Source organism: Lepisosteus platostomus, unplaced genomic scaffold, assembly GCF_059453375.1.
Source record: "Lepisosteus platostomus isolate fLepPlt1 unplaced genomic scaffold, fLepPlt1.hap1 Scaffold_32_H1, whole genome shotgun sequence".
Taxonomy (NCBI): domain Eukaryota; kingdom Metazoa; phylum Chordata; class Actinopteri; order Semionotiformes; family Lepisosteidae; genus Lepisosteus; species Lepisosteus platostomus.
Window position 1 is genome coordinate 668,582 of NW_028291660.1, and position 11,718 is coordinate 680,299.

An 11,718-nucleotide genomic window follows, 5' to 3' on the forward strand; every position below is an offset into this window, starting at 1 on the left:
TGTCCAAGGAGCTCAATGCCCTTGACACCTCCCCAAGGCGACAGAGCTGTGCATTCTTTGGCGACAACATTTTTTCTTTTGTTTTATTTCTATACTTATTGATAGAATAAAAATGATATGTCATGTACTGTAAGGGAAATGTCTCTTTTCATGGGGAAAGCTAGCACCAGCAAATGTTGTGTTTAGAAGAAGTGATTTAACATGACACGTGACCTAATTTACCGGAGCAAAAGCTCACCCAGCAAGCCCTGCTTTACTTCTACAGGAGAGAAGTACTGTAGAGTCTGCAAGATGTTCAGCTGGGTAGCTACGTCAGCATGCCTCGGCTGCAAAGGAACAAGTAATAGGTTTATTGCATGCTGAAAAGAGAAGAACGGAAACACAGCGTTTCGGCCGTGAGGTCTTCTCACACCTGAAGAAGCCTCACACCTGTAAAAGGCTCCATGGTTTTCTTTCTTCTCTTTTCAACATGGAATACACCTATTGTCTGCAAGATGTGACAATTTCACGGTGTTTTGGAAGAAAACCTTTTTTCTTTGAATTCAAAATCAATCAGAATTTCAGCACGACACACCAACACTTTTTCTGTTTTAAGGAGATGATATTTTAAACCTGATAAAGATAGTAGGAAACACAAGTTTCTTGCTGTGAAAATTTAGATGGGGAAGTGTACTACTAGTAGCAGTGTAGAGCTCTCTGTGGTGGAGTGCAAGCGCCTGTTCTATGGGCCAGTGGCGTAATGGATAATGCGTCTGACTTCGGATCAGAAGATTGTAGGTTCGAGTCCTGCCTGGCTCATGAGGCTTTTAAACCTCTCAGGTTCCTCGGTAACAGGTTGCCGTCATGTATATGAACTATAGAAAAGCATTTGCCACAACCCGTAAATTAGCACGTAAGTGTGGGCTAGTTAACACAGAACTGTATGGAGATCATCTCCAGCTCCGAGCTCAATTGCAATGAAAAAAAATGCAGAACAGAACTGGAGAGCAGCTGAATTTGTGCTCAGTAGGGTTGGGAGGACTCAGCATTGCTATTGTTCTAATTGGCATGAACTGCAGGGGATCTGAATCAGAACATGTCAGTTAGTTCGATCATTGCGTCAATATGTAGGCCACGTTAATATAGAATTATTACTTTGTCTGTCTCGTCTTTGTATATAGCTGAATGTCCCTGACAATTTCATGTTAGTTTTTAAGAACGACATTGGTGCTAATATATACATATATAGCATATAAGGAACACGTAAAAGTTGAGTCCATGCTGAAAAGATAAGAAAACCGCCACAACGTTTCATCTTGGAATAAATCTTTACTTGTTGTTTTGCAGCCTACCCATTCTGACCTAACTCCTCCCTTGAAATTCCCTAACAGATAAGGGTACGTAACGGCTCATGCGATGCTCAGTTGCAATTTGTCCCAAAACAAACAAGAACAGCAGCTGAGGGTTTGAGTTTGAACATGCACTGTATTAAAGCAGCTTTTATTTCCATTGATAAATGCTAGATATTCCTACAGAGATTCTCCAGGTGAGTAAGCGATTCCTGTTTCTGTTTCTATTTCTGTTTCATATATATATACAGTATATATATATATTGTAACGCCCTCGCCTGGTGGTGAGGAGGAAGCGCCCCTAGGCGCTCGTAGTACCGCTGGGCATGATGGGAGTGGTAGCCGGGAAGAGTCTGAGGGTCAGCACGATGACCAGCGGCTGACCCTACCTGTGTAAATAATGTCCTAGTAATTCTAGTGTCCTGTGTAGTCCTGTAAAAGTAGAGTGTGTTGTTAGGTAATTACCACCCTAAATGTGTGTACGTGTTCGTCAGTCTCCTCATGTGTGTGTAGATCCTGTGTTTGGTTTTGGTGTGGTTGTTAAATAAAGTCAGTGCTTGGTTAATCGCGTCTCCACTGTTCTTTAGTTCTGAAAAAGAACCTGCAAACGCTACATTGGTGTCAGAAGCGGGCAGAATGAACATCTCGTGGCAGACACTACCCGATTCCGTAAAGCGCCGGCTGACGCTGAAAGACGCAGAACCCATCGGCGGCGCACATAGGGAGCCTGAGCAACTCCTGGGTGCGACAGGTGGCCACAGCCCTTACAGGGGCTACCCAGTAGTGGTCCAGTAGAATTGGGGCGGCCGCCCCGGAGAGAGGATGCCCTCCCTGCCGGAGCCGATCAGCGATTCCCACACCCATCGGCGCGGGGAGCGAGCGTGCCGTATCCTGCCCCTGAGTCAGACAAGGCGGCGGCGGGGGCCGAGCGTTGCATGGAAGCGAGGCGTGCCGTTGAGGACCTCTTCCAGTGGAGCTGCGAGGGCCTCGATCAGGACCAGCGGCAGCGGCTCCAGGAGCTACTCACCCAGAACGAAGACCTCTTTGCGGCGAGGGATGAGGACTGCACCCGCACTGCCCTGGTCCAACACGAGATCAACACCGGCGACGCTCGGCCCATCCGCATCCCACCGGGACGCATGGTCCACGCCAAGCGGACCGCCGCCGAGGAAAAGATCCGGGAGATGGCCGCAGCGGGGGTAATTGAGCCCTCCGCGAGCCCGTGGTCGGCGCCAGCCGTACTGGTTAAAAAAAAAGACGGCTCGTGGAGGTTCTGCGTCAACTACCGCAAGCTGAACGAGGTCACCCGGAAGGATTCCTACCCCCTGCCGAGGATAGATGACGCCCTGGACTACATCACCGGGTCGACCTGGTTCAGCTCCCTGGACCTCCGCTGCGGCTACTGGCAGGTACCGCTTGCTCCCGATGCTCGCCCGAAGATGGCCTTTTCCATCGGCCAGGGCCTCTGGCAGTTTACTGTCATGCCTTTTGGCCTGTGCAATGCCCCGGCGACGTTCGAGAGGCTGATGGAGAGGGTGCTGGCATCGGTCCCGCGGAACCAGTGTGTGTTGTATCTGGACGATCTGCTGGTTCATGCACGGAGTTTCGACCAGGCCTTGACGAACCTCCAGGCGGTGCTGGCTTGCATCCGCCGTGCTGGCCTGAGGCTCAACCCCCGCAAGTGCGAGCTCCTGCGGCGGGAGGTGACCTTCCTGGGACATGTTGTTGGACCGCGAGGGGTGGCTACGGACCCAGGTAAGGTCGCCGCAGTGAGGGGCTGGCCGACTCCACGCACCGTCGCGGAGCTCCGCAGCTTTCTGGGGTTGGCCTCGTACTATCGGAGGTTCGTCCGGGACTTTGCCAGCATCGCTGCCCCGCTGCACCGCCTCACCGACAAGGGCCGCCGTTTTGACTGGGACTCTGGCTGTGAGACTGCCTTTGGCCGGTTGCGTGAAGCTCTGGTGGGGGCCCCCGTGCTGGCCTACCCTGACCCGCGGTTGCCGTATATTCTCGACACCGACGCGAGTGACTCGGGAGTGGGGGCGGTGTTGGCGCAGGAGGGGCCGGATGGGGAGCGCGTAGTGGCTTACTATAGTCGGGCTCTGACTAGGCCTGAGCGGAACTACTGCGTGACCCGTCGCGAGCTGCTGGCGGTGATGGCGGCGGTCCACCACTTCAGGCCGTACCTGTTCGGGACCCGGTTCCGGTTGAGGACCAACCATGCGTCCCTCACCTGGCTGCTCCACTTTAAGGAGCCAGAGGGGCAGATGGCGCGATGGATAGAGATCCTGCAGGAGTACGACTTCACTGTCGTGCACCGTGCGGGGTCTCGCCATCTCAATGTCGACGCTCTCTCGCGGCGCCCCTGCGAGGCCGCGGACTGCCATCACTGCGCCCGGCGGGAGCAGCGTGAGGAGGCTGTCCGCACCGTGGCGGGGGTGAGCGCCGCGGCCACGGCCCGGGAGGGGCTGCTGGGGGTGGGCCTGCCAGACCTGGCGCAACGTCAGGCAGCTGATCCTGACGTGGGGCCGGTGCTCCGCTGGAGGGCAGCAGGAGTGCGGCCTACGCGAGAGGAGCTCGCCCCGCACCCGAAGTCCGTCAAGGCCCTCTGCGCCCTGTGGGAGGCCTTGGAGGTAAAGGACGGGGTGCTGCGCCGTGGGTGGCGGGTACCCTCCAGTGGCGATGTACGGTGGCAGCTGGTGGTGCCTCGGTCGCTCCGCGGGGCGGTGCTCCGAGCGGTGCACGGCCAGCCGGGTGTGGGGCACTTCGGCGGTAAAAAAACCCTGCAGCGTCTCCGAGGCCATTTTTATTGGGGTCTTTGCCACCGGGACGTGGAGCGGTACTGCCGAACGTGTGCGGTGTGCGTGGCGCAGAAGGGTCCCCCCGAGCGCTCTCGGGCCCCCCTCCAACAACACCAGGTGGGGGCTCCTATGGAGCGGGTGGGAGTGGACGTTTTGGGCCCGTTTCCGCGCACTGAGGCCGGGAACCGCTACGTCTTGGTGGCCATGGATTACTTTACGAAGTGGCCGGAGGCCTACGCTTTCCCGGACCAGAGTGCCCCCACGGTGGCCGATGCACTGCTGGAGGGGATGTTTGCCAGGCTGGGGGTGCCGGAGGAGTTACACAGTGACCAGGGGCGTAACTTCGAGTCCCAGGTCTTCGCCAGAGTGTGCCAGCGCCTGGGGATTACTAAGACGCGGACCACACCGCTGCATCCCCAGAGCAACGGGTTGGTAGAGCGGTTTAATCGGACGCTCGCCACCCAGCTGGCCACCCTGGTGTCCCGGCACCAACGGGACTGGGACCGCCACCTCCCCCTTGCGCTCTGGGCGTATAGGACCGCGGTCCAGGAATCCACCGGGTGCATCCCGGCCTCGCTCATGCTGGGCCGGGAAATGCGAACACCGGTGGACCTGGTCTTCAGCCCGCCGCCCGGAGACGGGTCGGCACCGCCGGCTGGACCGGACTACGAGTGGGACCTGCGGCAGCGGATGCAGCGGGTGCACAGCTTTGCACGGACCCACCTGACACAGGCGGGGGTCCGGCAGAAGCGGTACTACGACCTGCGCTGCAGGGGGCCTGCCTTCCAGCCCGGGGACTCGGTTTGGGTGTACAACCCGCGCCGCCGCAAAGGCCTCAGCCCTAAGCTGCCGCCGTCGTGGGAGGGGCCCGCTGAGGTACTCGGGGTGGTGGGCGAGGTCTGCTACCGTGTCCGGTTGCGAACACGGGGGAGAGTGGTGGTCCTGCACCGAGACCGCCTGGCCCCCTACCGGGCCCGGGAGGAGGAGCCGTGTGGGGAGGCTCCAGAGGAGCAGCCGGGGCCGGAGCCGGCCGATAGTGTGGCGTCCGTGGATCGCCAGCCGTCACCGCGGCGCAGCGGCCGCTCACGCAGGGTTCCGCAGCAGTTGGCCGAATACGAGTACAGCCTGAGGGGGGTGTTCGACGTCGGCGAGACGCCAGACGCTTCAGGTGGGGGCAGTGTAACGCCCTCGCCTGGTGGTGAGGAGGAAGCGCCCCTAGGCGCTCGTAGTACAGCTGGGCATGATGGGAGTGGTAGCCGGGAAGAGTCTGAGGGTCAGCACGATGACCAGCGGCTGACCCTACCTGTGTAAATAATGTCCTAGTAATTCTAGTGCCCTGTGTAGTCCTGTAAAAGTAGAGTGTGTTGTTAGGTAATTACCACCCTAAATGTGTGTACGTGTTCGTCAGTCTCCTCATGTGTGTGTAGATCCTGTGTTTGGTTTTGGTGTGGTTGTTAAATAAAGTCAGTGCTTGGTTAATCGCGTCTCCACTTTTCTTTAGTTCTGAAAAAGAACCTGCAAACGCTACAATATGTTACATGTGTCTCTGCAATAGTATAAATGTGTTATACACTATCAGGGGCTGCTTTTTTGTGCACCTCATCTACAACAAGGGTTTTTTTTTCATTTATGTTTGTGGACCTTCACCATTTGAGGAAGTGAGTTAGATAAGAAAGTTACAGGTATGGTGAGCAATGACTGACAAAGGCACGTACTGCGTATTCCTTACAGAAGTGTAAGCAATTTGTTCTAAAAAACACAGACTAAAGTCCAACATCGTTAGCAATCTTATTACTTAAACAGAATTAACATCAATAAACTGTAAGGTGCTGGTACATGCGAGTAGATTTGATCTTCTATTAAACAAAAATGCAATTACAGCTCTAAAAAGGTCAACCTAGACTTCTGTAACAGATCTGTTCAGGTCATCGCTGTTCCTCTGACCTTGTGAGTCTTTGGAATTTTAAAAGGGTATTTTGCTTGCCTTTCATGTGGTCTGTGTACAAGTCACTGTGGCGTAAGCGGTCCTACACAGCCTTGCTATAGACGTGACGAGCCTCCGCTATGTTGCAATGGAGAACAGGTTCAGTACGGAGCTGCCGAGAAAATTCAGCTGGAAAGCTTGTTGCAGAAAAGCATCGTTACCTGTGTCCAGCTGCAAAGCGTCCTTCGTGGGTGCTGAAGAATCGATTTCACAGGCTGCGGGTCCAGGCGATTTAGAGTGTTAAAGGTCCCAGCGAAAACGAAACGGCGCTGGTCCTTTTACACGCACGCACGCAACCAAATGCAAAGGACGCCGTAGTCGGCAGGATTTGAACCTGCGCGGGGAGACCCCAACAGATTTCAAGTGCGTCACCTTAACCACTCGGCCACGACAACAGCGAGTGCCACGGCCGCTGCCTTCTTGCTACAATCGAACAGGGAGTGCGAGGCGGCGGCGGCGGAGGCAACTTTTTTCAAGTTCGCTCTCCGTTTAAGAAACCTTTTACGCCATACGTGCAAGCACACACACACACCTCAGAGGACTAAAGGGTGGCTTCAAGTTGGAATGATAAAGTCTCACCGTTCGGACATGAAAACAGAACTTTCTTAGACAGAAAGCAATCAACAACGGAGACATGTGGACGACGATTTTAGTCACTGCACTTTGAATAGCATTTTTACTCCAGTTACAGGAGATGCACCAATGGCCCTTGACCTACGCTCTTACCAATGCCTTGAACATTCAAACAAAACAGCCCTCAAGTCCTGCGGTTTAATATAACGCTGTTACGTGTCGAGGCAGTATTTGACTCTGTCCTACCGTTGAGACACGGGGCGTATATGGAAACGAACACATGCTACGGATCGTCTCTAATCAGTCCCTACAGTTGGAAGGCTCCTTGAAGCGTGCACCCCCATCATTCATCTTTGCGCATCTGTGAAAGGTAGACTCTTGAGCAATGTTTGAGCCAGCTCTAAGGCAACTAGTGCTATTGGACAGACACCTCTGGAAGATCCTAAGAGTCTCTTAACACCACTTCCAGCAGCAAGCTTAATTGTTCACTGGAGGTCTCCCACCCAGGTACTGACCAGGCAAAGAATCACCAGTACATTGAATGTGGAAGTTAATCCTGAAATCCAATTACATATCTCAAGGTAAGACAAATCCATAAGAACATGTCTTAGTATTACTTCATTTACATTAGTATGGCACTGAGATGGTGCTCTTCTTTAAGCTGTGGTTTACAGATGCAGCCATTCAAAACAAGCGGGCGATACCGCAATATTTTGCGGTGCGCTTTACTCAGTCTACCACGACTTACCGTAAATTCTCCTATAGTACCGCAATTAAAATAATAGTATCCGGAATTTCCACAAGGTGGAGCTAATAAAGCTCATCCTCTCATGTTTGAGCTGTCGCCATCAAAGTCTTTACCGAAGATATTACTAATAGTATTAATAATGAATGACCTTGGACAAGCTGTAAACTCAAAGTATTGCCCTGGTCCACATTCTTTTTTTCATCGACCGTCTTTGTAAAAGTAACACCACAGCATTTCGCAATCACGCATTTGTTTCCAATCATGCAAAGCACAGTAATTTTTGAAAATCTCCTATTCACCACGCCTTTCACCTGCTCATAAAAGAGATCAGTTTAGGAACATAAACACAGTACTGTATGCAAACTGTACTGTATACAGATGCAGCCATTCAAAATGGGTGGGGTATTTCGCGGCATACCCCGGTCGGTGTGTCGCGGTATCACGCGGTTAATCGCATCATTTGACGTCATGCTGGAAACTATCCGGCGTCACCTTGTAAAACCGCCAGGGGGAGCTTAACCTCTCATGTACAGCATTTGAGCTTTTAATTTTGAACTGTGTATTACAGCATGTTAATCATTAGTCATTAAAATGTTGGTATATTTTATGAAAGCAAGATTGCTCAGTTGGACAGAAGTACACAACCTACCTTTATCAGAAATATTTATGCATCAAAGCCTTTACCGAAGATATTACTAATAGTATTAATAATGAATGACTTTGGACAAGCTGTATACTCAAAGTATAATTTCTTTAGCACATTTGTACAAGCACTTGGAATCTGTCCAAGCCATACTTTGTCAGGCATTTTGTTTTACTTCAACGGGCATAAAAACTCCCTTACTTTTAACAGGGCGTTTCATAATTTTTAACTACGAAAATGATTTAAAATGCGACACTTATCATTCAACTAGAGCTCAAAATATCACAAGGATCCTCAAGAGCACAGCAAAGACTGTTTTAAAAGATACTTGTATGAGATACATGAGAATCCAGGCTTTTTTATCAACGCTTTCTTTTCCGTATACCAGATTTTATGGAACCACTTCAGAAGGGTGTCAGCCAGTCAGATTCCAGGAATCGGTACTTTAAAGGAAAAATACACACCGGTATTCCATTTCTCCCTAACGATTTTAAGCATCGAAGTATTTAACTAGCATGTGAAATAGCGTGTGAAAAAGTGGTAGTTTTAAGCTTTTCTGCTAATATAATATGGAATCGCGTATCTAAAGAATTTAATAACGATATGATTATATTCGTGTACTGCGACAGGGCTGTGTAGGGCTGTTTAGCCTCCATCTTCATGCGACTTCCCTTGTAGCCTACTGGTCTACGTGCGCGATTACCAGCTCACAGGTTGTGTGTTCAAATCCAGCTGGTGCTGGACTTTTCTTTTAACAAACATTTCTTCGAAAAAATAGAATAGCAATATTATGGACAATCAATTGACTTTTATATTTCAAAAATCACAACATGATCGATTCTAAGTCATTTTTGATAACAATGAATAGTCACCTTCTTCCCTTCTGACAACGGTCACTGCTTCTGCTTCCTGCTTCTATTGTGTGTGTGTGTGTAATAGAGTAAATTTTTATAGAGAAATGGAGGCTGGACAGTATGCGTTACAATATAAACATTTATATTGATTTAAATCGTGTTTTGATTTAAATCGTAAACGCGTGTTTAATTATATGTGTTTTTTTAATCATAATCAGGCTAATGCAACATAAATTGATACAGTATCTTTGTCTTCTAAGTATTGTTGTAACAGAAGAAATAAGGTTCTTGATCGTGAGATGAAGTAAAACAGATGAGTTTATTGCATGCAAGGAACAATAAAGCCGAAGTCTTGTTTCCCGCAAGAAACAACAAAACCGAAGTATTGTTCCCCGTACTGTTACAAACTTTTGGGTTATATAGTGTTTTCTTCTCCGTTTCTGACGTCACTCGGTCTGATGGTAAAGAGGGGGGTTCATGGTATTTGGCCAGTTTACGATGTTCTGGACAAATGGTCAGTTTAACATTACACCCAGGGGGGTTCCTAGCTTGCATCTGCAATCCTTATCAGTTAACCCCCCTTTCCTGCCATAAACCCCAGCTTGTGACTTGAAAGTCTAAACCCCCTACAGAAAGGATTAAATTCAAACCCCCGTCTTCACATCTTTTTTCATTCCCCCCTTATAAAATATGGCATACGTCAGTGTAGCCTATTTTTATACATACAATGTCAGGGCAGATCTTTCCTTTCTTGGCGAACAGGTATGTATTGCCATGACATTGTACGTTCCACGGTTATAGCAAGATGTGATACATGTTTTTGTGCACGTGATGATTACAATTATACATATAAACAATACTATTCCTACAAATAAACACTGTAAAAAGGTTCCACCCCAGGCCCCAAACACAGACTTTACCCAAGACCCAATTCCCCAATTTTCAGTATAATAGTCCTGATATTTCTGTCCCTCATTGTAAATGTGTTGGGCCAGATCTGAGATGTGCTCAGAATTATCAGGGATATATGTGCAGCATTCAGTGCCAATTACTGCACAAGTTCCTCCTTGGGCCGCCAGTACATAATCTAAAGCTAGTCGGTTCTGCATGGCCACTGTTCTGAGGGCTACCATCTCATCATTAACAGCCTTCAGACTAGATGAGGTAGAATTTGCTAATTCTTCTAAAGTCGAGGCCATTTGAATTAACTCTCGACTCAGAAAGTTCATGCCGGCTTGTGGAAATATTATACCTAAATAATATTCCCAATCAGCCAATTTTCTTTGTGGTCTGTGGTTAGGTCCGAAGGGGCTGTGGGTTTGAACACGGATATGAGGAACCACATATCCTAAATAACATGAGCCAGACCACTGGGCTGGCAACCATGGGTAGGCTCGTTTTCCACAAATGAAATATGTTCCGTTTGGCGCTCCCCATGCCTCTGAAAATAAGAAGCTTATACCAAATTGTGGGGTGTGCCGATCCCATCCTGGAATTTGGAAGGTAGAGGTGAATATATTTGCAGCGATGGTAAGGTTGCAACGACTCCATCCAACCAAGTGCAGACCATTAGTGTGCTGAAAACATATGTTTCCCTCACGTTCCTTATTTAGAGTCAGGTATGGTGGTGTATGGCTTCTGTTATATTTAGGAGCGTAAGAGCCTGTGAAACTCGTGGGCTCTAAGCCTCGCTCCTGTAGATATTGTAATGTTGTGCAGGTTAAAGTCGTGTTATGGCAACCCCCATAGTTTGTCATATTAAAATCTCCTAAATTATCCCTCCAAATGATCATGCCTATGACTTCCTCGAGACGCCAAGGAATGGCCCCCATAGGAAGTCCTTCCTGTACATATTTGGGTAATGCGGCACACACCCAGCAGGCACTTTGGTTGGTTTTCTTAGCTGTCAGATAGGAGAGGCCTAAAAAGGAATTAATTCCATGTTCTCCTTTGTGGGAGAGATGATCATTAATCCCTGCGGAACATAGTCCTACAGCAACAATTATCGTTATTGACAGAAATTATTTCATTCTGAGTCTGTAAATGGGGATGAGGCTCGTCGGCAGTGTGACGCGTGGATCCAGCGATCTTTTCCTTCCACTCGAACCGCAGACTCAGTTGTCAACAGGATCTGGTAGGGTCCGTCCCACCTGGGCTGGAGAACCTGTGAAGGAAATTTCCTGATCCACACCCACTCTCCTGGGATGAGGTCGTGCCCTCCTTCAGGTGGTGGTCCCCACGCCTCCAGGACCTGCTCGCGGGCTCCTTGGGTGGCCTCTGTCAGCAACTTGCAATACTGTAACAGAGAATCAGTTAGTATACTCAAGCCTACTCTGTCATGTCCTGGAGAGTCACTCAGTCTCATGGGACGCCCCGTGATCACCTCAAACGGGCTCAGCCCCACTATTCGATTTGTTCCAGCCCAGATGCTGCACAGTACGGCGGGCAATGCATCCACCCAGGGGATCCCTCCCAGGTGGTACTTTGTCAATTTAGCTTTCAAAGTCCGGTTCACCCGTTCCACCATGCCAGAGGACTGCAGGTGATGAGGGCAATGCAGGTCCCATTTGATCCCTAGTAGGTCTGCCACCACCTGACACACTTTTCCAGTAAAATGTGTGCCCTGGTCTGAGTCTATGCGACACGGGAGTCCCCATCGGGGAATTACTTCTGTCACGAGATATTTGGCAGTTGTCTGCGCAGTCTCTCGTTTGACAGGGACAGCCTCCACCCATCTAGAAAACTGGTCCACCATCACTAGGAGACCTGTTTTCCCTTTACAGGGTG

At 49.9% G+C, this 11,718-nt stretch overlaps 2 non-coding genes across 2 annotated transcripts; one reads left to right on the forward strand and one right to left on the reverse strand.

Moving 5' to 3' along the window:
- Window positions 1-725: 725 nt before the first annotated feature.
- Window positions 726-798, forward strand: trnar-ucg (transfer RNA arginine (anticodon UCG)). Its single transcript has one exon. It is a non-coding gene; the product is annotated as a tRNA-Arg (tRNA).
- Window positions 799-6,426: 5,628 nt separating this feature from the next.
- Window positions 6,427-6,508, reverse strand: trnas-uga (transfer RNA serine (anticodon UGA)). The gene has a single exon. It is a non-coding gene; the product is annotated as a tRNA-Ser (tRNA).
- Between the last annotated feature and the right edge of the window lie 5,210 nt (window positions 6,509-11,718).